General features: G+C 34.4%; 1 protein-coding gene across 4 annotated transcripts in view; it reads right to left on the reverse strand.

The window, feature by feature from the left end:
- Positions 1 to 13,091, reverse strand: part of LOC148307564 (choline-phosphate cytidylyltransferase A-like) — a 69,220-nt gene that overhangs the window by 15,640 nt on the left and 40,489 nt on the right. The gene's annotated exons all lie outside the window — the stretch shown is intronic.

Consider the following 13,091-nt stretch of genomic DNA (forward strand, 5'->3'; position numbering starts at 1 on the left):
ATATAGATCTGAATTGGGTTTGCAGTTACTTGTGATCGGTGTACGACTAATAAGTATACCAATTAAGGTCGGGGTTGATGAAAAAACCGCCCGACAACAATGTGTTGAAGGAGATTAGCTCAGTCAATAATGATTTAAAACTAAACCTTAAATTTTTCATATCAACTTTATTTTTTGTTTCAATAAATATTCAGTTCATACTAAATTAATCCTTCTTTTCAAAGATTTTGATAGCTTTTCATGTACTAAATTTTTCTATTATTTGGCTCTACAGTATCAGCGATAAAAAGAGTAAAAACACAATAAATCCCAATGATATATCGCTCACTCCTTTCAAGAACGTCATAAATCAAAAAACTTGATTTTTCAGGAGAATGTTTTTACAGTTTAAAAATATAACACAATGTATTAAAAATAAATACTAAGCCACTTATTGAACTTTTTACTGTGAAACAGATCTTTTTAGGTAAAACCTGAAGATTTTTTCTCCATTTGAAAAATATTAGGTATATTAAAAAATAAAAAAAACAATACCTTTTCTTCAAAATGCAAAAATAACATTTTCTGCCCTGTAGCGGGTAAATATTATGTTAATAATATGCCGCTTTTGCTGGGATATAGTACATTTTCTGGGCATTCCGAAAACATGCACAACTGAAAATTTACCATTTTTGATTTATGACGTTCTTGAAAGGAGTGAGCGATATACATTATTTCGCCCGTACAATTATTTATTTATACTATTATACAAAAATTGAAACAATACAAGTCAAAGTATGTACACATAGTATTGTAGTAAAAGTGACTCAAACGCTACCCTTTCCATTATTATGTAATTATTATACAGCTGTGTAAACTATCCATCTCCATTTTTTCATAAAATACATTTGTATTGTATAATATTATCTAAACACAAACATTAAATTATTTTTCCTTGGCTGTTTTAAAGTTGTTTTTATTTTATTAGTTGGCCAAATGGTTTTAGGATTTGTGAATTTATCAAAATATTGTGCTTAAATTCCTGAATCTAAAACTGAATATATTTATGATTTTTTTTTTTAAAGGGAATAACCCGCAAAGCCTCTACTTTAAGAGGCTTGTCTCCAGGTAGGATAGTAAGAATAGGGAAGGCAAATGTAAAAAATACTTCGCGAATACCCAGACCAATTGAAAATATTTTCTTTACAACATTTTGAGTGTCCAAATACTTGTTCACAAAATCCTGATTATCTCCAATTACAGGAGTTATTTTCATATTATTTTTTGACATCTCATCAAAGATGAAGAATATGGAAGTCTGGGCACGACGATCGTCAGCCCTGTAAATTCCCAGACTTCCATATTCTCCTTCATCTTTGATGAGATGTCAAAAAATAATGTGAAAATATTTTCTTCTTTAATTTATTTTGCAACTGGCTTGAATCGAACCCGCGACGCCATATTCGCAATCAAACATCTACCCAACTACGCCGCGGTGTCTGAAATGTGTTTGATGGGATACAGACGACGGAAGTGAGGGAGCTCAGGGTGAAGGACATTACTGCTATATGGGAAAGAATAGTAGGCAGGAAATTAATTATGTACAATAATTTCCTGCTTTATGGAGCGGATATCAATTAGATTGAACAGATACTACTAAAAGAAGCAAGCCATTAGGACGGCCATTCATTTTGTTAACTGTCATAATAATTACCTTTTTTTTAAATGGAACCAAATTGAAGGAAGGCTATTTTATTATTTTAATATTTTTGATTAATTCTCAACATTGAAAAAATTGTTCATAATGTTAACAACATTTTGAGTGTGTCCAAAAACTTGTTCACACGTGTGTAAAGTGATCACTTAAACCAGCCTATGACGGTCGTCAGCCCTGTAAATTCCCAGACTCTTTATTCTTCTTCATCTTTGATGAGATGTCAAAAAATAGTATGTTCATAATGTGTTTTACTTTATTAATAAAAATATTCACTTAAAAACATTTGAATAAATAACACATAATTTTTCCAGAGAAAGAAATAAAAAATTATCTTATATAACATGTGCGACATTTAATATCAAAACATTTATTTTCAAAGTTTTAAGATAATCATGAGAATTGTTTATGAAAACTAATTAAAAAGGCGAAAATTTTAAATTATTTTACAAAAAATATAACAAACATAATATTTATTTTTATTACATAATTTATTAAAAGTTATGTCATGTTAAAATGTAGTTATAATATTGATTGTAATTCGATGTATACAAAATACAAAGATAGTAAATGTGTCTGTTATGCATTTTTTTTAAAGTATGTGTAAAGAAATTTTGTCATATTCAGTTTGAAAGAAGGATAAGGTTAGAAGAAGAAAAATAATTTAAGATATATAATACTGAAAGATATTTTTTCAAACAAATTTTCTTTTGTAGAGTCGGGCTGTGCCGGGCCCTAAGAGCGCTTGTGCACTACACAGAATTTTACTTTATTATTAGATTAAAACCAATATTTTTAGCTTTTCCACTTTTTTTATTTGACCAGCGACCGGGTTTCGTCGTTACCGACATCATCAGACTGGTGATGTCAGACCAGTCTGATGATGTCGGTAACGACGAAACCCGGTCGCTGGTCAAATAAAAAAAGTGGAAAAGCTAAAAATATTGGTTTAGATCTAATAATAAATTAAAAATGCAATTCCATCACGAAGTGTCAGTGGATAATATAAATCGGAATTTTACTGTCCAGCAGTCCGATTGGCATGAAAAAACGGACGATTGGCTTGTGCACTTGTCCGTCATTCTCCGGATCGCTGCGCTCGATCGGTGCGCGATCACGGTGCGCGTGCACTCGATCACGCTAAACTGTCGTAGTCGCTTTTATTTGAAAAAAAACCGGACTGCCGGACAGTAAAATTACGTGTAGTGCACAAACGATCACTCCTTTCAAGAACGTCATAAATCAAAAATCATCAATTTTCAGTTGTGCATGTTTTTGGAATGCCCAGAAAATGTACTATATCCCAGCAAAAGAGGCATATTTAAACTTAATATTTACCCACTACAGGGCAGAAAGTGTTGTTTTTGCATTTTGAAGAAAAGGTATTGTTTAATTATTTTTTCAAATATACTAAATATTTTTCAAATGGAGAATAATCCTTCAGGTTTTACCTGAAAAGATCTGCTGCACAGTAAAAAGTTCAATAAGTGGCTTGATATTAATTTTTAATACATTGTGTTGTATTTTTAAACTTTAAAAACGTTCTCCTGAAAAATCAAGTTTTTTGATTTATGACGTTCTTGAAAGGAGTGAGCGAAACGCTCTAAGAGATTTTTTAGGCTGTTTATTTTATAAAATAATGAAAAGTAGTTGATATTTTTCGACAAAACTCAACATTCGTGCTTCGTGGGTATGATATGTTTTAATTATTTAGTGATGTACACACATATGAATGACGAGTTGATCTAAAAATAAAAAGGTTTATTTGTTCGAAGTGTTATCTTACCTGCCTCTAACCACGCAACGCTACGAGCTGGGTATCTCCCCTACTTTTTCTAAATAGTAGGTGAAAAATATTCCTATGATAATATTATTATACCGAAGCAAATTATAGAATCATATCGCTCACTCCTTCCAAGAACGTCATAAATCAAAAATCGTCAATTTTCAGTTATGCATGTTTTCGGAATGCCCAAAAAATGTACTTATAACCCAGCAAAAGCGGCATATTTTAAACTTAATATTTACCCGCTACAGGGCAGAAAGTGTTGTTTTTGCATTTTGAAGAAAAGGTATTGTTTAATTTTTTTTTTAAATAAACTAATTATTTTTTAAATGGAGAAAAAACCTTCAGGTTTAACCTAAAAAGTTCTGTAGCACAGTAAAAAGTTCAATAAGTGGCTTGATATTTATTTTTAATAAATTGTATTATATTTTTATACTTTAAAAACGTTCTCCTGAAAAACCACGTTTTTTGATTTATGACGTTCTTGAAAAGAGTGAGCGATATGTTAAAAATAAAATCCTGTTAAAATTAAAATGTAAAATTTTGGCCGATTTTTTTATAATTTTTTATAATTCATAATTTGGCCATTTTTTAAATTATTTTCTCTTAAAATTATTTATTATATTATTGAAGTTACTCATAAATCGTCATGTTACGAGTACATAGAAAAATAGAACAGTCCTGGTTATATCGCTCACTTCTTTCAATAACGTCAAATATTAAAAATCGTAAATTTTCAGTTGTTCATGTTTTCGGAATGCCCAGAAAATGTACTATATCCCAGCAAAAGCGGCATACTTAAAACTTAATATTAACCCGCTACAGGGCAGAAAGTGTTGTTTTTGCATTTTGAAGAAATGGTATTGTTTAATTTTTTTTAATATGTATATATATATATATATATATATATATATATATATATATATATATATATATATATATATATATATATATATATATATATATATATATATATATATATATAATATTTTGAACTCCTTAGCATTCAACAACTCTTTTCTTTTCAAACCCATATAATTATTTCAAAGGAAAACATACTTATTTAATGCCTAAACGGTGTTTTAATAAACAAAAATCAATTAAGTAAAATGTTACCCGGATTTAGAGAAAATTGAGTTGCGACTTAACGAACACTGGGCCTTAAATAATAAAACAAAAAAGGTAGTGTGCTTTTAATAGCCCCGTGGATTTAATAAATTAGATGGAACATATCGATTGGGCAACTGGTACACCGACTCAATAAAAGGTCAAATGACTAATACATTATTATCGATCAGCCGGATATGTCGTTCGTTGTTTACGTACGGTAGGAAAATTGGAATCGGAAAACTAAATGCGAGGAGGACTTTAGGATTTCCGATACATATTATTTTTGACATCTCGTCAAAGATGAAGAAGAATATGGAAGTCTGGGCATTTACGGGGCTAAAAAACACACAAAAAGCGTGGAAATAACTCAACTCAACAGTCAATGTCGTACTTGGGCATGAATGTAAGTATGTTATATACAACATTTTGAGTGTGTCCAAATACTCGTTCACAAAATCTGGATTATCTCCAATTGCAGGAGTTATTTTCACATTATTTTTTGACATCTCATCAAAGATGAAGAAGAATATGGAAGTCTGGGCATTTACGGGGCTGACGACCGTCGTAGGCTGGTTTAAGTGATCACTTTACACACGTGTAACATTCACCAATTCTACCCATTATTGACAACCACACTACTCAAATTCTTGGAAGTTCTGTATATATGAACCAATTTAGAAACCTTGTTCCTGAATCACTAGAACTTCACTAGAGACATCTATTGGTGAGATGTAAAGCCTTTTTTTTAAGCAGAAACTCTTATATTAGTATGTGATCACTTAAACCAGCCTATGACGGTCGTCAGCCCCGTAAATGCCCAGACTTCCATATTCTTCTTCATCTTTGATGAGATGTAAAAAAATAATAAGTATGTTATTATAATTTTTGCACAGAAAGTGCTCAGAGATAAAGTGCGCATAGCACTTTACAACAATAGACGTAAAACCAAAAATATTAAAAGTAATATAAAATGTGAATCTTTGTAAACAAAAAAGCGTGGAAATAACAATTCACCGCTCAATGTCGTACTTGGGCATGATTGTACGTATGTTATTATAATTTTTGCACAGAAAGTGCTCAGAGATAAAGTGCGCATAGCACTTTACAACAATAGACGTAAAACCAAAAATATTAAAAGTAATATAAAATGTGAAGCTTTGTAAACAAAAAAGCGTGGAAATAACATTTCACCGCTCAATGTCGTACTTGGGCATGAATGTAAGTATGTTATTATAATTTTTGCACAGAAAGTGCTCAGAGATAAAATGCGCATAGCACTTTACAACAATAGACGTAAAACCAAAAATATTAAAAGTAATATAAAATGTGAAGCTTTGTAAACAAAAAAGCGTGGAAATAACAGTAATAATTCACCGCTCAATGTCGTACTTGGGCATGATTGTACGTGTGTTATTATAATTTTTGCGCAGGAAGTGCTCAAGATAAAATGCGCGTAGCAATTTATAACAATAGACGTAAAACCGAAGATATTAGAGGTATGTAATATAAAATAAGAGGAACATAATGCCTGACCATGCCGTCACCTTGCTACGATGCCTCGAGGCCTTGATAAAATTATACATACACGAATATATATTTTAAAAAAAGCAAGAGAAAAAAACTTAGATCGCGGAGGTTGGATGAAAAAAGTTGGCGGCCAGAAAACAGTTGTTTAGTGAAGAATGACGCAAGGCGGACAGGAAAAAATTGATTTATAATGTTTTGTTTCTTGAATGTTTTTCGCAGAAACTTTGTGGCACATTTTATAAACTTTATAAAATAAAACAACTTTGTTTTAGCCACTTTTAATTGGTATACTTTATCCAACTGGTTTCGACAAGAACTTTGTCATCCTCAGGGTTTATGTACTCAATTCTAAAACATTCAATTGAGTACCGTAGAACGGGGCTACTTGAACTTTGATGTGTTACTGGAGCCCAGTACAAAAAAATATTTAAATCTGTATTTGGTCTACAATAATGTTTTTATATAGCGGACTTTCGGCTTTAACGCACGCCTCCTACCCCGAATTAGTCGTTATATCGAGGTTTTATTGTAATTTTCGTTATTGGTTTAAATAAATGTTTTACTTTACATAGCAGGGCAGTAAAGTGCAAGGTATCGCTGCACAATATTATCGATTGTTGCGCGGTATGATCGATAATCCTGAAATTATCCGGAACATTGGTCTGTATGTTCCCGATAGTTACCTAAGACAGCGTCGACATAGATTGTTTCACATTCCTATACACAGGACCAACCTGCCGATGGTTATGCCTGTAGGAAGAGCTACCGCTATGTTGAACAATATCACATTGGATATTGATGTGTTACATGTGTCCGAAGGAGTTTTCCGAAGCGGGATTCTTCTACACCTTTAAGTCTTCTTGCTTACTTTTAATATATACGCCTTGAATATTGTTTATGTGTATATTAATTTTTTGTTGTTGAATAAATTGAATAGAATTTTTGTTGAATATTGCAGTCTGCCCTTTTCTTGCACCACATTCCGTCGGACTTCCCTCCGGTAAACGGCGCAGGTAGGCACGGCGATATTGAGTCAAGGCGGTCCACCGAGCCCCGCTAATGTATGCAGATGGTTGCATTATGCACAACTCGAATCCATTACTCGGCGGGATGGCCCTTCAAGAAAACTACTGCGACGTTAACTAAACGAACTATTAAGAGGTGAGTCAAGGGCAGTGGCGTGCATTTCATATAGGCGCATAAGCAGTGCCTACCCTAATGGAATGAAAAAAATAACCGTGATAATTTTTTTGTTTAAAGATTGAAAAAAACTAGAAGTTTTCACAGTTGTTTCTCTGCGACACAACACGCATTATTTCATATATTCAACACGAGTTATGACAGAAACGTTTTTTTTTTTAAACGCTGTTTTCCTGCTGCCTACCTAAATCAAAAACTATGGACCCCACTGGTCGACCATGCGTATTTAAGAGCATGATTATTTCAAGCAAATGTATACAGGTTAGAGAGCATGCCTATAAGCATGCCCAATTAGTTTTTTTTTTAATTACCTAACGTCCAAGTGACTCTGAAATCTAGCTACGGCTTATGCAACACCGCGTATCATAACACCGCTTAACACCCTACTCAGGCTTCAACTTTTTAAGTTTCATAGCCTATGCCTACTCGTGAGTGGATTTACTCTTTATGTTTAAAGTTACTATAATATCATGTAATTCATGAAAATTCTAGGCAAAACACTCGCTAATGCCCAATTAGTAGCGTGTATTGGTACCTTTATAGTCATCTTGTCGACCGAAAGCCTCCGGCGGAGAATGCCGGAGTGAGCCGAAGAATGCCGAATGCATTCCCTTTCAGTAGTAGGTACGTGCATTATTATATGCCGCGAAGTGCATGGGACGCGGCCAAGTGGCCCAGATAATAGCGAGAGATTAAGAGGACAGTCTCCGAACACCCAAAAACAAACTGGATGTAATTGAAAAAAAAAAAAACTTGTTTTTTACCACTTGAGTTACATTTATTTTATTTTAACGACGTAACTAACTAACTAACTAACCATCACGCCGCTTCCCCGCAGGGGTAGGCAGAGAGAATAGAGCGCCACACCACTCTGTCCTTGCAAACATTCTTCGCCTCTTCCACGTTCATGCATCTCCTCATACATACCCGCCGATTGTTACGACTTCTAACCTGACCAATTTCAAGTATTTGGAATACCTGATTGTGCCATGTTTTTCTCGGTCTTTCTCTACTTCTTTTCCCACTAACATTCGCCTCATAAATTTGTTTTACCGTTCTTTCCTCACTCATTCGTTCTACATGTCCAAACCATCTCAACACACCTTTCTTAATTTTATCGATAATGCTTATCTCAGCTTTGCATTCCTTCCTTATTTCACTATTCGCACATCTATCATACATCGTTTTGTCGCACATTCTTCTGAGAGATCGCATTTCGACTGCATTCAGTCTACTTTCATCCTTCTTTTGCCAACTCCATGTTTCACTTCCATACATTAGAGTTAGAACCAGGACTCCGTTGTGCACTGCCAGTTTAGCTTCCGCTGATAGGTTTTTATTTGCTATAACTGATTTCAATGCACCATTCACTTTGTTCCCAGCATTCACTCTCCTTTCTATGTCTTTATCAATCTTTCCATCCCTAAAACATACTACCCAAATACACGAAATCAGTTTTAACGACGTTAGTCGATAAAATAAAATAAATATAAATAAAATAACTCATGTTTCGGAAGCTATGCTTCCATATTCAGGTCTAAATATAAACTAATTTATATTTAGACCTGAAGATAAACTAGTTTATATTTAATAAACTAGTTTATATTTAAACCTGAAGATGGAACCATAGCTGCCGAAACTAGTCGTTAAAATAAAAATGTAATTCAAGTGGTGAAAAACAAGTGTTTACCAAGTAAAACATACATCTAAAATGGATAGCTATTACCATAAAGTGCCGAATCAATTAATTTTATTTCTCTATTCAATTGGACAGGTGTGAATGTGTGAGGGATTTGAACGTAGACTCCCCTCTTGATTCCCAAAAGTGGATTGAGACCAGCTCGGCGGCTGGCAAGCCCCTCCCAGTGGTCGAATGGCGAACTAGAAAGGAAGCGAAGGGTTCATTGCGCCGCGAAGGTAAGCATGATGCTAATTGTACAGCGAAACAAAATTGTATCCCAATTTCACTGTGAATTTATTTTATTTTATTTGTTCGGGAATTGTACAGCTTTACATTTAAAAAAGTATATAATAAAAAATAGTTACATTAACAATAATAAACATTACATAACATTAACAAAAATAGTTACATGAATAAAAATAAAGCCAATTAAACAATTCCACATTTGTGTTATAATAACTATTAAAACATTATTTTTTTATTATTTAAAACCCTTATCCGCACCCCAATGGTGCATAGGGCACTGTGTCATATAAACGCAGTGTTATCTTGATCGTTTACACATGAAGGAAAGGTGATCAGCCCTCCGCTTCAGGTACCAGTCCATGTTAATATTGAATAAATATTACAGTGAAAAAATCACTTATATTTATTTTACCCCCCTTGGGAATCGAACCCGGGACCTCCAGAACGGTAGCCGAGCGTGCTGACCATTACACGACGGAGGCGGACAATTAAAACATTAAGAGATAAAAATAAGAAAGTGGGAGTGTGTGTGTGAGGAAGGAAGTAAAAGGGTAAGGGTATGGTATAAAAAATAGATTTTGCAGGAAGGAGAAGGAAAGGAGAGGAATTAATGAAAGTGATTTTTTTCTACGTAAGAAGATTAAATTTACATTCAAAACTTTCAATATTCCTCTCACTGCCAATCAAAATAAATGCAAGTTTAAAGTTGTTTTGTTTCACATTTTTAACGAATTTCGCGTCTCAGTTTTTTAGAAAAAAAATGCTTTGCAAGAGAAGGTCCGTCAGGAAGCCTAGATGCTTCTGTATCAGATCTGGGAATGCGGTGGGACAGCTCGGCTGTCCAAACTCAAAACACAGTAAAGGACATTTTTATTGTAGTAGTTTTTTTTTGCATTTTTGGACTAAGTAGATTCTACTTAGTCCAAAAATGCAAAAAAAAACGTAGTACTAAAAAATGTCCCTTACTGTGTTTTAAGTTTGGACAGCCGAGGTTTCGATATAATCGTATAGCGAACGGTTAATTGTTTTTTTTTTTAATTTATAGTGATAGATATTACCACATAGTTACTGCCGAATCGATTGATGAAATCATGTCGGGTTGTGGTCTCGTGGTTAGTGTCGCGGACTCTCGAGTCAGAGTTTCTCGGTTCGAACCCACTCGATCACAATTTGATACCTATTTCTAATAATGAGCCGCTTAGGCTTACAGAAATAGTATGAATTGAAGTTTTTGTATAAATAATATAATAATAATAAAACCCATATCCACACCCCAATGGTGCATAGGGCACTGCTTCATATGAACACAGTGTTATCTTGATCGTTTACACACGAAGGAAAGGTGATCAGCCCTCCGCTTCAGGTACCAGTCCAGGGTAATATTGAATAAATATTACAGTGAAAAAATCACTAGTATTTATGTGACCCCCCTGGGAATCGAACCCGGGACCTCCAGAACGGTAGCCGAGCGTGCTGACCATTACACTACAGAGGCGGACTAAATAATAAAAACACTTATATTTCTAAGTAACTAATTATCCATCACGCCGCTTTTCCGCAGGGGTGGGCAGAGAGAATAGAACGCCACACCACTCTGTATTTGCAAACATTATTCGCGTCTTCCACGTTCATGCATCTCCTCATCTATACCCGCCGATTATTTCGACTAATGACGGCTTTCAAGTATTATAGAAACCTGATCATGCCAAGTTTTTCTCGGTCTTCCTCTGCTCCCTTTTCCAACTACATTCGCTCCATATTTTTTTAACGTTTTCCTCGCTCATTCGTTCCACACCCAGAAACCATCTCAACACACGTTTCTATTTTTTAACAGAAACCATCACAAATATTTCTCAAAAGAAAATGATGAATTAAAATATTAACTATATCGGCTGTTATAAACACAAAACGAATCTAATACAATCCTTTATAGGTTGAGTATGTTAAATTAGATATTCCTCCCGTCTGACAAAGATCCATTAATTAAATGTGCAAGACTTCGGCCGTCCAAACTTAAATTTTACATTTTTTCGTAGTACATTTAAAAAAAAAAAAACGTACTTCAAAAAAATGTCCCTTACTGTGTTTTCAGTTTGGACAGCTTGCGTTTGCGTTGACGCACCCAAGAGTAAAAGGTTCGTCATCTCTGTGTTGGCGTATCAACTGATGGTACATACTCGTACATACGTATCGTGTGCGTGGAGCGAGGAACGTACGCCGGCGAGCCGGTTGCCTAATTTTCACGACAGTCGTTCGGGCTCTATAGCAGACAGCCGACCTTGACTTTGATTACTGAACGGCTGACACCTGAATATGCGAGGATAATCGATACTTAAAAATAATAAATCATTATACAATTAGGAATTGTCACAACTTAGGAGTGATTTTTCGAGCTTTATATGTATACGAGTCTCACGAAAAAAGTCATCCTTTTTAAAAAACATTTAAATGAATTTTTGTTAAATGAATTCGTTATATCGAGGTTTTACTGTACCTACTATTATACCATACGTATTTTCCGTCAAAGACAAAAAATACCCTTTTTCACTATCACTACCATAGACTTACCGACTTTATTTCTTAAAATCTATTCAGACGCGTGTTTCGATGAATTCCGTATCATTTTCAAATACCGTACGTGAAGCTAATTCAAAATTTTAGATTTGGGTCCTTGGGACGTTGAAGGTTGAAGAGGGGGTAGGAGCTGTTTCTTATTTTTATTTATTTACTATTATTTTTTATCGTTTCTTTTCAGTGGGAACATTGACAATAGGGGGGGAGGCTTTAGTCATTGTCATATTGTTTTATGTGTTTATTATTATTTATTTATTAATGGTGGAAACATGGAACTTGTAAAGGAAGGATAAAAGCATAGTGAACGCTGTTAAAATGCGCTCCCTCAGACAAATGTGTGAAAAAATCATTGTATGACAGAATTAAAAACGAAGATATAAGAAAGGAATGTAAGGCTGAACAAGAGATACTTGAAAAAAAAATAGGAAGAGTTCTTTAAGGTGTTATGGACATGTGGAGCGAATGGATAGCGAGAGAACGCTAAGAAAATATATGTGGCGAATGTGAACAGGAGAACAGAACGAGGACGGCCGAAAAAGACTTGGCACGATCAGATCAATCAGAGCCTAAAATCTGGTGGTGTCAAAAGTCTGAGTAATCGAAGGGCATGTATGACTAGATGTATGGATGTGAAGGAGGCGAAGAGTGTATGTCAGGACAGAAGAGTGTGGCGTTCCATCCTCTCTGCCTATCCCTGAAGAGAAACGGTGTGATAGTAGTAGTAGTATTATATTTTTATGAATTTCTATTTTTTCAAAATGTTGCAGTTTTTGACTTACCGTATAAATTATTTTTAGGAGATCCACGTTATTGTTGTTTATATTTGTGACCATTCTTTTGTCGTATTTTTTGTTTTTTTTTTTCACGATGCTAATTACTCATCGAATTATAAAGCCATCGGTGATTTTCCATTGGCTGGTGGCCAACGTGTCGGTTCACAGCGCGGTAAATGCAATCGCCGAACAGAGAATAGAAAATCTCAAACAGTAGTGATGAATCGCAGCATCCGGATATAGGTTGAATGCACTCTTCGCACCAAATGCCACATGCCTCGTTCTACGAGTACATATTGACGCAACACAGAAAATACATTGCCACTTGATTTAAAACAGTCACCATTTTACCATTACAAGCCGGTCCGAATAGGTAAATATTTTTTAAAAATAAAATGTGGTTGGAAATAAAAACATGAATAAGATGGTTTAAATTCACAGTAAAAGAACAATTACCAGGGCAACTGACACCTTAGCGCTCCCCACGAGTAGAACAAACTC

Source organism: Brachycentrus maculatus, unplaced genomic scaffold (assembly GCF_059751285.1).
Source record: "Brachycentrus maculatus isolate JH-2025_06_01 unplaced genomic scaffold, ASM5975128v1 h1tg000196l, whole genome shotgun sequence".
NCBI lineage: Eukaryota > Metazoa > Arthropoda > Insecta > Trichoptera > Brachycentridae > Brachycentrus > Brachycentrus maculatus.